Source organism: Arachis duranensis, chromosome 1, assembly GCF_000817695.3.
Source record: "Arachis duranensis cultivar V14167 chromosome 1, aradu.V14167.gnm2.J7QH, whole genome shotgun sequence".
In the NCBI taxonomy this organism is placed as follows: domain Eukaryota; kingdom Viridiplantae; phylum Streptophyta; class Magnoliopsida; order Fabales; family Fabaceae; genus Arachis; species Arachis duranensis.
Window position 1 is genome coordinate 23,218,303 of NC_029772.3, and position 12,443 is coordinate 23,230,745.

The following is a 12,443-nucleotide window of genomic DNA, read 5'->3' on the forward strand; positions in this document are numbered from 1 at the left end:
ATCCTTTAATACAGTTCCATGTTGAAATAGATTATGTAGAGTTTTAAAAACGACATGTACACAGGTTTGGCTAAGAGTTAAAATATTTCTTCAAATATGTTAGAAAGATAGTTAGGTGCACAACCTAACCAAAAGCAACATAAAACTCGAAAGAGAAATCAAATGCTTGTTCAAAAATTTCCGAAGTCCATATTCAAACAAGCCTGTATAAAAGTTCTAGCAAGGACGAAAGGGAAAGTTAAACTCTATTTAGAAAAGAAAATCCGAGGTAAAAGTTTGCTTATAAATTAGTAAAGGAAACAAGTGGTGCGTTACAAACGGACAGGTTTCCACTAAATAAGGAAGCTCTTCGAAACTTCATTTAAAATAGTGCATGCCAACTTTAAATTAACTTTGTCAGAATTGAACAATAGTTTCAATTACAATCAGGCAACAAAAAAGTAAATTTAGTTTAGAACTTCTTCAAAGAGAATTCAAACTGCTTTATAAAATTCAAAACAAGACTCCAAAAGTATACTTGTAATCACTACCTCAGAAGGATATTCACGAAAATTAGGATGTACTTAAAAAGGAGTCAAGCCATACAAGAAAGGATCTTAAATCAAGGTATTTCAAACAAGATCCACTAGGCATGAGACATCAAACAAGCTTTCAATTGGTCCAAAAGAATGCAAAACTCATCAGGAAAGACAACTCAATCAACAGTGAATTTTCAAGAAAGAACCTTTAACTAAAGAAGGACAATTAAGAGGACAAACAACACACTTGATAGAAACAAATTCAAGTTGATTCGGATGAGTATGAGATTTACAAGAGAAGGAAAAACTAAAACTAATAGTGATGTTCATAAAAGTAAAAGAATAGTCAAAAACAAAATCAAGTATCACAATCATAGAAACAAGAGCTTAAAGAATTAGCTCATACTTGAGAGGAAAGGTATGAACCCAATATTTTCGAAAGAATAACGAATGCATAAATAATGTATCATGCTAAATTAAAGTCAATTTGTCAAACGAAAGCTAACTGGAATAAAAGCGAAAATCTTTTCCTTTAAGAATAAAAAAAATTACCTAAGTACATAGTCAAATAAAGTTACGTATAGGAACCGTAGGAAAATTATTTGAAAAGTTAAATTGTACTTAAAGTAAGTGTAGCTCCGTAAACCAGTAAAAGAACATGCGAGGTATTAGAAATAAATAGTTTTTAAATTGCATAAGGAATTTTCAAAGTTTTATATAGATAGGTGTATATCAAATCAAAAGGGATTTTATAAAAGTTTGAAAATTGGTTATAAATACAGTCAATTAAGAGAAAAATTGAATCAATGATTTCTCTAAGAATGAACTCAGAATCCGGAGTTAAAAGACATAGTGCGTTAAGACAAGTTCAAAGCTATATCAAAGAATATGTGAATCAAGAAGAACTCAAATAGAGAAAGATAGATGCAACAAGGATATCAAACAAGCATATGCATTTAAGGTCAAACAAGAATGCATATGAATAGAGGAATAGAGTTGAAAAAATCAAACTACTTTTCAAAGGGATTAGCAAACAAGAACTTCAAGTTAGGATATGAAAGAACAGGTCAACTCGAACAGAATTCAAGACACACAACTGAATAGCCTCGAGAAATAGTCTCCAACGTTCCCAAAACCCGTGACTCGCTTTACCCAAAACTCGTATATCATCTATGATAACCCATCAGTTCTTTCATATACATAATTCACGAGTATTAAGCCGGCCAAACTTAATATCAGGAATTATGCAATGCGAGACTAATGGCATTAATCAATAGACCGTCATATGCATAAAGTTCTAATTCTTGTCATCCAAACAAGACCTATTACATGACAAATGCTCAGAGTATGCAATTGAAGCATAGTCGGTCCATTCCTCAGGCTCTACAGGAAAGACTGATCTGATATCATAATGTAACACCCTAACTATCAGAGCTCACGCTTCTGGCTATGCGACTCTAATTGCTCGGACATTACGACGACTCTTATACTATTTAATACTAAGATAGGAGCCTGTTTAAAACTTAAAACAGCATAACCTTTCAAAAACACTTTTTCGTTGAAAACAAAAACATACACGTACATGGCGAGGGAAACATAATAGCTAAGATTATACAAAAATACCGAATAAACAGAAAGTGAACATAACTCTTCTGAATCTTTGTTGTCCATATCCTGAAAAGGAATAACCTGTAGGGGAGTGAGAACGTCGTCCTCGCTTCTTCTCACTATAGGTTTACAGAAATTGCTATAACAAGATACGTAAAATAAAACTATTTTTAGAGTACAGTGATCATTGCTCGTCTTATGAGTCTTCCAAAAACCATGGGTTCATATTCGAAATCCAAAAAATCCTTTTCGAAGACTTGGTAACTTCCTCAAATATTGTAAAACAAAACCTTTTTCCTTTCTTGTAAAATCTGAAAATTTTTTCCTAGACAGTATAAATGATCAACATGTCTCAAACATAGGTTCAATTAAGTCTATACTGTAAGAGTTTGATTTTTCATACTTTTCTAAACCACAACCATGAAAGCAGTTACCTACGCGGTATAAATGATCATCCCGTTCCTAACATAGGTTCATTAAGTCTATGCTAAACCAGTCAGATACTTTATACAAAACTAGAACTCAATATACCAATCACAGCCTCAAGTCCATCCAATCCAACACAGCCCCCAAGCCCAAACAACTCAATCATCAACCAATTCATCAGAAACCAACCAATCAAACACAATCACAATTAATGTAGTTCAAACACAATCAATAGCAATTACAACAATTATAGCAGTTAGCAGTTAACATAAGTATTCACAAAGGCAAACTAATTATGATATGCACACCCAAACAATATCACATAAATGCATATGATGCATGCCTGTCCTACTGGCCATGAGCTCATGCGTCGGTTACTTTGCCAAACCCGACTCGGATATGCGGGATCCAACTACCGTCCTTACCCATAGGACCTACAGACAAGCGAGATTAAACCACCGTCCTTGCCCAGAACATGCACGAGGGATCAAACCACCATCCTTGCCTCCACCATAAGCGGGATTAAACCGCCGTCTGATGAGCGGATAATTTATACGCTTTTTGGCATTATTTTTAGGTAGTTTTTAGTATGATCTAGTTACTTTTAGGGATGTTTTCATTATTTTTTATGCTAAATTCACATTTCTGGACTTTACTATGAGTTTGTGTGTTTTTCTGTGATTTCAGGTATTTTTTGGCTGAAATTGAGGGACCTGAGCAAAACTCTGATAAAGAGGCTGACAAAGGACTGCTGATGCTGTTGGAATCTGACCTCCCTGCACTCGAAATGAATTTTCTGGAGTTATAGAACTTCAAATGGCGTGCTCTCAATGGCGTTAGAAATTAGACATCCAGAGCTTTCCAGCAATATATAATAGTTCATACCTTGTTCGAGAATTGACGACGTGAACTGGTGCTCAACGCCAATTCCATGTTGCTGTCTGGAGTCAAACGCCAGAAACACGTCACGAACTGGAGTTGAACGCCCAAAACATGTTACAACTAGCGTTCAACTCCAAAAGAAGCCTCAGCTCGTAGATAGATCAAACTCATCCCAAACATACACCAAGTGGGCCCTGGAAGTGGATTTATGCATCAATTACTTACTCTTGTAAACCCTAGTAGCTAGTCTAGTATAAATAGGATAGTTTACTATTGTATTAGACATCTTGGGACGTTTAGTTCTCAGATCATGGGGGCTGGCCATTCGGCCATGCCTGGACCTTTCACTTATGTATTTTCAACGGTGGAGTTTCTACACACCATAGATTAAGGGTGTGGAGCTCTGTTGTACCTCAAGTTTTAATGCAATTACTATTATTTTCTATCCAATTCGATTTATTCTTATTCTAAGATATTCGTTGCACTTTAACTTGATGAATGTGATGATCCGTGACACTCATCATCATTCTCACCTATGAACGCGCGTGATTGACAACCACTTCCGTTCTACCTTAGACCAGGCGCATATCTCTTGGATTCCTTAATCAGAATCTTCGTGGTATAAGCTAGAATTAATGGCGGCATTCATGGGAATCCAGAAAGTCTAACCTTGTCTGTGGTATTTCGAGTAGGATTCCGGGATTGAATGACTGTGACGAGCTTCAAACTCCTGAAGGCTGGGCGTGATGACAAGCGCAAAAGAATCAAGGGATTCTATTCCAACCTGATTGAGAACCGACAGATGATTAGCCATGCTGTGACAGAGCATTTGGACCTTTTTCATTGAGAGGATGGGATGTAGCCATTGACGACAGTGATGCCCTACATACATCTTGCCATGGAAAGGAGTAAGAAGGATTGGATGAATGTAATAAGAAAGAGATTCGGAAGGAACACAGCACCTCCATGCACCTATCTGAAATCCCCACCATTGGATTACATGAGTAACTTTATCTTTATTTCCTGTTTATTTTATTTATCTTTTGAATATCTAATCCAATCACATTTGAATCCGCCTAACTGGGATTTACAAGATGACCATAGCTTGCTTCATACCAACAATCTCTGTGGGATCGACCCTTACTCACGTAAGGTTTATTACTTGGACGACCCAGTACACTTGCTGGTTAGTTGAGCGAAGTTGTGAAAAGAAAGTACTGAGTTAACAGAAGCACATACCAAAGAGCCATTAATCATGATCACAATTTCGTCCACCAAGTTTTTGGCGCCGTTGCCGGGGATTGTTCGAGTATGGACAACTAACGGTTCATCTTGTTGCTCAGATTAGGTAATTTTCTTTTTATTTTCTTTTAAAAAAAAGGGTTTTCAAAAATTTTTCAAAATTTTTTTCTCTATTTTTTGTTTTTTTCCAAAAAAGTAATTTTCAAAAAATATAATAAAAAATACAAAAAATCATAAAATCATAAAAACCAAAAATATTTTGTGTTTCTTGTTTGAGTCTTGAGTCAATTTTTAAGTTTGGTGTCAATTGCATGTTTTTAAAATTTATGCATTATTTTTTCGAAAATTCCATGCATTCATAGTGTTCTTCATAATCTTCAAGTTGTTCTTGGTAAGTCTTCTTGTTTGATCTTGATAATTTTTTGTTGTGTGTCTTTTATTGTTTTTCATATGCATTTTTGCATTCATAGTGTCCATGCATTAAAGAATTCTAAGTTTGGTGTCTTGCATGTTTTCTTTGCATCAAAATTTTTTTTTCAAAAATATGTTCTTGATGTTCATCATGATCTTCAAAGTGTTCTTGGTGTTCATCTTAACATTCATATTGTTCTTGCATGCATAATTGGTTTTGATCCAAAATTTTCATGTTTTGGGTCATAATTGTGTTTTTCTCTCTCCTCATTAAAAATTCAAAAATAAAAAATATCTTTTCCTTATTTCTCTCCAAATTTTCGAAATTTTGGGTTGACTTTGTCAAAAATTTTTAAAATTAGTTGTTTCTTACAAGTCAAGTCAAATTTTCAATTTCAAAAATCCTATTTTTTCAAAACTTTTTCAAAAATCAAATCTTTTTCATTTTTATCTTATTAATTTCGAAAATTGAAAATATTTTTTCAAAAATCTTTTTCTTAATTTTATTTCAAAATTTCGAAATTACACTAACAATTAATGTGATTGATTTAAAAATTTGAAGTTTGTTACTTTCTTGTTAAGAAAGGTTCAATCTTTAAATTCTAGAAATCTAACTTCTTATCTTCTTATCTTTTCAAATTTGACTTTAATATCTTTTTCAACTAACTATTTGACTTTTTGTTTGTTTCTTATCTTTTTCAAAACCACCTAACTACTTTTCCCTCTTTAACTTTCGAAAATATCTCATCCCTCTTTCAAAATTCTTTTTAAATTAATTGATTGTTTTAAATTTTAATTTTAATTATATCTTATCTTTAATTTTCAAAAATCATTAACTACTTTTTCAAAATTATTTTTGAATTCTCCCTCTCTTCTCTTCTTATATTTATTTATTTATTTACTAACACTTCTCTTTACCTCTCCTCATCTCCAATCACTGCCTCTATTCTCACCCTTGTGATTGGATTCTCCACTTTTCTTCCTTTCTTCTTCTACTAATAATAAGGATCCTCTTTGTCCAGATATAGAGGATTCTTCTTCCTTTTCTTTTTCTCTTCTCTTTCATATGAGCAGGAACAAGGAAAAAGACAATCTTGTTGAAGCTGATCCTGAACCTGAAAGGACTCTGAAGAGGAAACTAAGAGAAGCTAAATTACAACAATCCAGAGACAACCTTTCTGAAATTTTCGAAAAAGAGAAGGAGATGGCAGCCGAACCCAACAACAATAATGCAAGGAGAATGCTAGGTGATTTCACTAAACCAACGTCCAAATTTGATGGAAGAAGCATCTCCATTCCGGCCATTGGAGCAAACAATTTTGAGCTAAAACCTCAATTAGTTGCTCTAATGCAACAGAACTACAAGTTTCATGGACTTCCATCTGAAGATCCTTACTAGTTTTTAACTGAGTTCTTGCAGATTTGTGAGACTGTAAAGACGAATGGAGTAGATCCTGAAGTCTACACGCTCATGCTTTTCCCTTTTGCTGTAAGAGACAGAGCTAGAACATGGTTGGACTCACAACCTAAAGATTGTCTGGACTCCTGGGATAAGCTGGTCACGACCTTCTTGGATAAATTCTTTCCTCCTCAAAAGCTGAGCAAGCTTAGAGTGGATGTTCAAACCTTCAAGCAAAAAGATGGTGAATCCCTCTATGAAGCTTGGGAAAGATACAAGCAGATGACCAAAAAGTGTCCTTCTGACATGTTTTCAGAATAGACCATATTGGATATATTCTATTATGGTCTATCTGAGTTTTCCAAAATGTCATTGGACCATTCTGCAGGTGGATCCATTCACTTAAAGAAAATGCCTGCAGAAGCTCAAGAACATATTGACATGGTTGCAAATAACCAATTCATGTACACTTCTGAGAGGAATTCCATGAATAATGGGATGCCTCAAAGGAATGGAGTTCTTGAAATTGATGCTTTGAATGCCATATTGGCTCAGAACAAAGTGTTGACTCAGCAAGTCAACATGATCTCTCAAAGTCTGAATGGATGGCAAAATGCATCCAACAGTACTAAAGAGGCAGCTTCTGAAGAAGCTTATGATCCTGAGAACCCTTCAATGGCAGAGGTTAATTACATGGGTGAACCTTATGGAAACACCTATAATTCATCATGGAGAAATCATCCAAATTTCTCATGGAAGGATCAACAAAAGCCTCAACAAGGCTTTAATAATGGTGGAAGAAACAGGCTAAGCAATAACAAGCCTTTTCCATCATCTTCTCAGCAACAGACAGAGAATTCTGAGCAGAGCCCCTCTCATTTAGCAAATTTAGTCTTTGATCTGTCTAAGGCCACTTTAAGTTTCATGAGTGAAACAAGGTCCTCCATCAGAAATTTGGAGGCACAAGTGGGCCAGCTGAGTAAGAAAGTCATTGAAACTCCTCCCAGTATTCTCCCAAGCAATACAGAAGAGAATCCAAAAGGAGAGTGTAAGGCCATTGATGTAATCAATATGGCCGAATGCACAAGGGAGGAGAAGGACGAAAATCCTAGCGAGGAAGACCTCTTGGGACATCTCTCAAGCAAGAAGGAGTTCCCTATTGAGGACCTAAAGGAATCTGAGGCTCATATAGAGACTATAGAGATTCCATTAAATCTTGATACATGGGTTCAGCAAACTTTACCTCAAAAGAAACAAGATCCTGGGAAATTCTTAATACCCTATACCATAGGCACCATGACCTTTGAAAAAGCTCTGTATGACCTAGGGTCAGGCATAAATCTTATGCCACTCTCTGTAATGGAGAAGCTGGGGATCATTGAGGTACAACCTGCCTTATTCGCATTACAATTGGCAGACAAGTCAGTAAGACAAGCTTATGGATTAGTAGAGGATGTGTTAGTAAAGGTTGAAGGCCTTTACATCCCTGCTGATTTCATAATCTTAGACACTAGGAAGGAGGAGGATGAATGCATCATCCTTGGAAGACCTTTTCTAGCCACAGCAGAAGCTGTGATAGATGTTAACAGAGGAGAATTAGTCCTTCAATTGAATGGGGACTACCTTGTATTTAGGGCACACGGCTATCCTTCTATAACAAGGGAGAGTAAGCATGCAGAGCTTCTCTCAATATAGAGTCAAACAGAGCCCCCACAATCAAACTCTAAGTTTGGTGTTGGGAGGCCACAACCAAACTCTAAGTTTGGTGTTGAACCCCCATATCCAAACTCTAAGTTTGGTGTTGGAAGTCCACAACATTGACCTGATCACCTTTGTGGCTCCATGAGAGCCCACTGTCAAGCTATTGACATTAAAGAAGCGCTCGTTGGGAGGCAACCCAATTTTTATTTATCTAATTTTATTTTTATTGTTATTTTGTGTTTTAGTAGGTTTATGATCATGTGGAGTCACGAAAAAATTATTAAAATTAAAAACAGAATAAAAAATAGCAAAAAAAATATCACACCCTGGAGGAAGGACTTACTGGCGTTTAAACGCCCGTAAGGTGCATCTGGCTGGCGTTCAACGCCAGAACAGAGCATGGATCTGGCACTGAACACCAGAAACAAGCAACACCCTGGCGTTTGAACGCCAGGAATATGCCCTGAGGAAAGCTGGCGCTGAATGCCAGTAACAGGCATGGAACTGGCGTTCAACGCCAGAAACATGCTACGCATGGGCGTTGAACGCCCAGAACGTGCATTACTTCGGTGTTTAAATGCCAGAATGGTATGCTAAGGCATTTTACATGCCTAATTGGTGCAGGGATGTAAATCCTTGACACCTCAGGATCTGTGGACCCCACAGAATCATCTCAGGATCTGTGGACCCCACAGGATCCCTACCTAACATATTCCCACCTTACCTCCTAATTAATCCTATAACACACTTTCCTAAAAACCCTTCACCAATCACCTCAACCTCTCTTTCCAATTACCCCCTTCACCACTCACATACATCCACTCTTCCCCAGAAACCCCACCTACCTTCAAAATTCAAAAATCTTTCCCACCCAAACCCACCCTAAATGGCCGAACCTACCCTCTCCCCCCTCCCTATATATACCCCTCCATTCTACTTCATTTTCACACAACACAACCCACTCTTCTATACCTTGGCCGAAACCTATACCTCCCCTTCTCCTCCATATTTTCTTCTTCTTCTTCTTCTCTTCTTTCTTTTCTTGCTCGAGGGCGAGCAATATTTTAAGTTTGGTGTGGTAAAAGCATAAGCTTTTTGTTTTTCCATAACCATTGATGGCACCCAAGGCCGGAGAATCCTCTAGAAAAGGAAAAGGGAAAACAAAAGCTTCCACCTCTGAGTCACGGGAGATGGAAAGATTCATCTCCAAAGCCCATCAAGACCACTTCTATGATGTTGTGGCCAAGAAGAAGGTGATCCCTGAGGTCCCTTTCAAGCTCAAGAAAAATGAGTATCCGGAGATCCGACATGAAATCCGAAGAAGAGGTTGGGAAGTCCTAACCAATCCCATGCAACAAGTCAGAATCTTAATGGTCCAAGAGTTCTATGCCAATGCATGGATCACTAGGAACCATGATCAAAGTGTGAACCCGAATCCAAAGAATTATCTTACAATGGTTCGGGGGAAATACTTAGATTTTAGTCCAGAAAATGTGAGGTTGGCATTCAACTTACCCATGATGCAAGGAGATGCACGCCCCTACACTAGAAGGGTCAACTTTAATCAAAGGTTAGACCAAGTCCTTATGTACATATATGGGGAAGGAGCTCAATGGAAAAGAGATTCCAAAGGCAAGCCGGTTCAACTAAGAAGACTGGACCTCAAGCCTGTGGCTAGAGGATGGTTGGAGTTCATTCAACGCTCCATCATCCCCACTAGCAACCGATCTGAAGTTACTTTGGATCGGGCCATCATGATTCATAGCATCATGATTGGAGAGGAAGTAGAAGTTCATGAAGTCATCTCCTATGAATTCTACAAAATAGCCAATAAGTCCTCTACTTTGGCAAGGTTAGCTCTTCCTCATCTTATTTGCCATCTATGTTACTCAGCTGGAGTTATCATAGAAGGAGACATCCTCATTGAGGAGGACAAGCCCATCACTAAGAAAAGGATGGAGCAAACAAGAGAGCCCACTCATGGAGCCTAAGGGACGCATGAGGAAGCTCATCACCAAGAAATCCTGGAGATGCCTCAAGGGATGCACTTTCTTCCCAACAACTATTGGGAACAACTCAACACTTCCTTAGAAGATTTGAGTTACAATGTGGATCAATTAAGGGTGGAACATCAAGAGCACTCCATCATTCTCCATGAAATTAGAGAAGATCAAAGGGCAATGAGGGAGGAGCAACAAAGGCAAGGAAGGGGCATAGAAGAGCTTAAGGACATCATTGGTCCTTCAAGAAGAAGACGCCACTAAGGTGGACTCATTCCTTGTTCTTATTTCTCTGTTTTTCGATTTTTATGCTTCATGTCTATTTATGTTTTGTGTCTCTACTTCATGATCATTAGTATGTAGTAACCATGTCTTAAAGCTATGAATAAATTCCATAAATCCTTCACCTCTCTTAAATAAAAAATTTGTTTTTAATTCAAAAGAACAAGAAGTACATAAATTTCGAAAATTGTCCTTGAATTTAATTTAATTATATTGATGTGGTGACAATACTTTTTGTTTTCTGAATGAATGCTTGAACAGTGCATATTTTTTATCTTGTTGTTTATGAATGTTAAAATTGTTGGCTCTTGAAAGAATGATGAACAAAGATAAATGTTATTGATGATCTGAAAAATCATAAAATTGATTCTTGAAGCAAGAAAAAGCAGTGAAAAAGCAAAGGCTTGCGAAAAAAAAAATTTTAGAAAGAAAAAGAAAAAGCAAGCAGAAAAAGCCAATAGCCCGTAAAACCAAAAGGCAAGGGTAAAAAGGATACAAGGCTTTGAGCATCAATGGATAGGAGGGCCCAAGGAAATAAAATCCAGGCCTAAGCGGCTAAACCAAGCTGTCCCTAACCATGTGCTTGTGTCATGAAGGCTCAAGTGAAAAGCTTGAGACTGAGTGGTTAAAGTCATGATCCAAAGCAAAAACCAAGACTCATAAGTAGCTGTGTTCAAGAATCAACATACTTAACTAGGAGAATCAATAACACTATTCGAAATTCTAAGTTCCTAGAGAAGCCAATCATTCTAAACTTCAAAGGAAAAAGTGAGATGCCAAAACTGTTCAGAAGCAAAAAGCTACAAGTCCCGCTCATCTAATTAGAATTAATATTCATTGATATTTTGGAATTTATAGTATATTCTCTTCTTTTTATCCTAATTGATTTTCAGTTACTTGGGGACAAGCAACAATTTAAGTTTGGTGTTGTGATGAGCGGATAATTTATACGCCTTTGGCATTGTTTTTAGGTAGTTTTTAGTATGATCTAGTTACTTTTAGGGATGTTTTCATTAGTTTTTATGCTAAATTCACATTTCTGGACTTTACTATAAGTTTGTGTATTTTTCTGTGATTTTAGGTATTTTCTGGCTGAAATTGAGGGACCTGAGCAAAACTCTGATAAAGAGGCTGACAAAGGACTGCTGATGCTGTTGGAATCTGACCTCCCTGCACTCGAAATGGATTTTTTGGAGCTACAAAACTTCAAATGGTGCGCTCTCAACGGCGTTGGAAATTAGACATCCATAGCTTTCCAGCAATATATAATAGTCCATACCTTGTTCGAGAATTGATGACGTGAACTGGCGCTCAACGCCAGTTCCATGTTGCTGTCTCGAGTCAAACGCCAGAAACACGTCACGAACCGGAGTTGAACGCCCAAAACACGTTACAATTTGGCGTTCAACTCCAAAAGAAGCCTCAGCTCGTGGATAGATCAAACTCAGCCCAAACATACACCAAGTGGGCCCTGGAAGTGGATTTATGTATCAATTACTTACTCTTGTAAACCCTAGTAGCTAGTCTAGTATAAATAGGATAGTTTACTATTGTATTAGACATCTTGGGACGTTTAGTTCTCAGATCATGGGGGCTGGCCATTCGGCCATGCCTGGACCTTTCACTTATGTATTTTCAACGGTGGAGTTTCTACACACCATAGATTAAGGGTGTGGAGCTCTGCTGTACCTCAAGTTTCAATGCAATTACTACTATCTTCTATCCAATTCAATTTATTCCTGTTCTAAGATATTTGTTGCACTTCAACTTGATGAATGTGATGATCCGTGACACTCATCATCATTCTCACCTATGAACGCACGTGACTGACAACCACTTCCGTTCTACCTTAGACCAGGCGCATATCTCTTGGATTCCTTAATCAAAATCTTCGTGGTATAAGCTAGAATTGATGGCGACATTCATGGGAATCCGGAAAGTCTAACCTTGTCTGTGGTATTCCGAGTAGGATTC

At 37.2% G+C, this 12,443-nt stretch overlaps 1 non-coding gene across 1 annotated transcript; it reads right to left on the reverse strand.

Annotated features, from left to right (window-relative positions):
• Positions 1-6,690: 6,690 nt before the first annotated feature.
• LOC127743205 (small nucleolar RNA R71) lies at positions 6,691-6,794 on the reverse strand. Its single transcript, XR_008004571.1, has one exon. It is a non-coding gene; the product is annotated as a small nucleolar RNA R71 (small nucleolar RNA).
• Between the last annotated feature and the right edge of the window lie 5,649 nt (positions 6,795-12,443).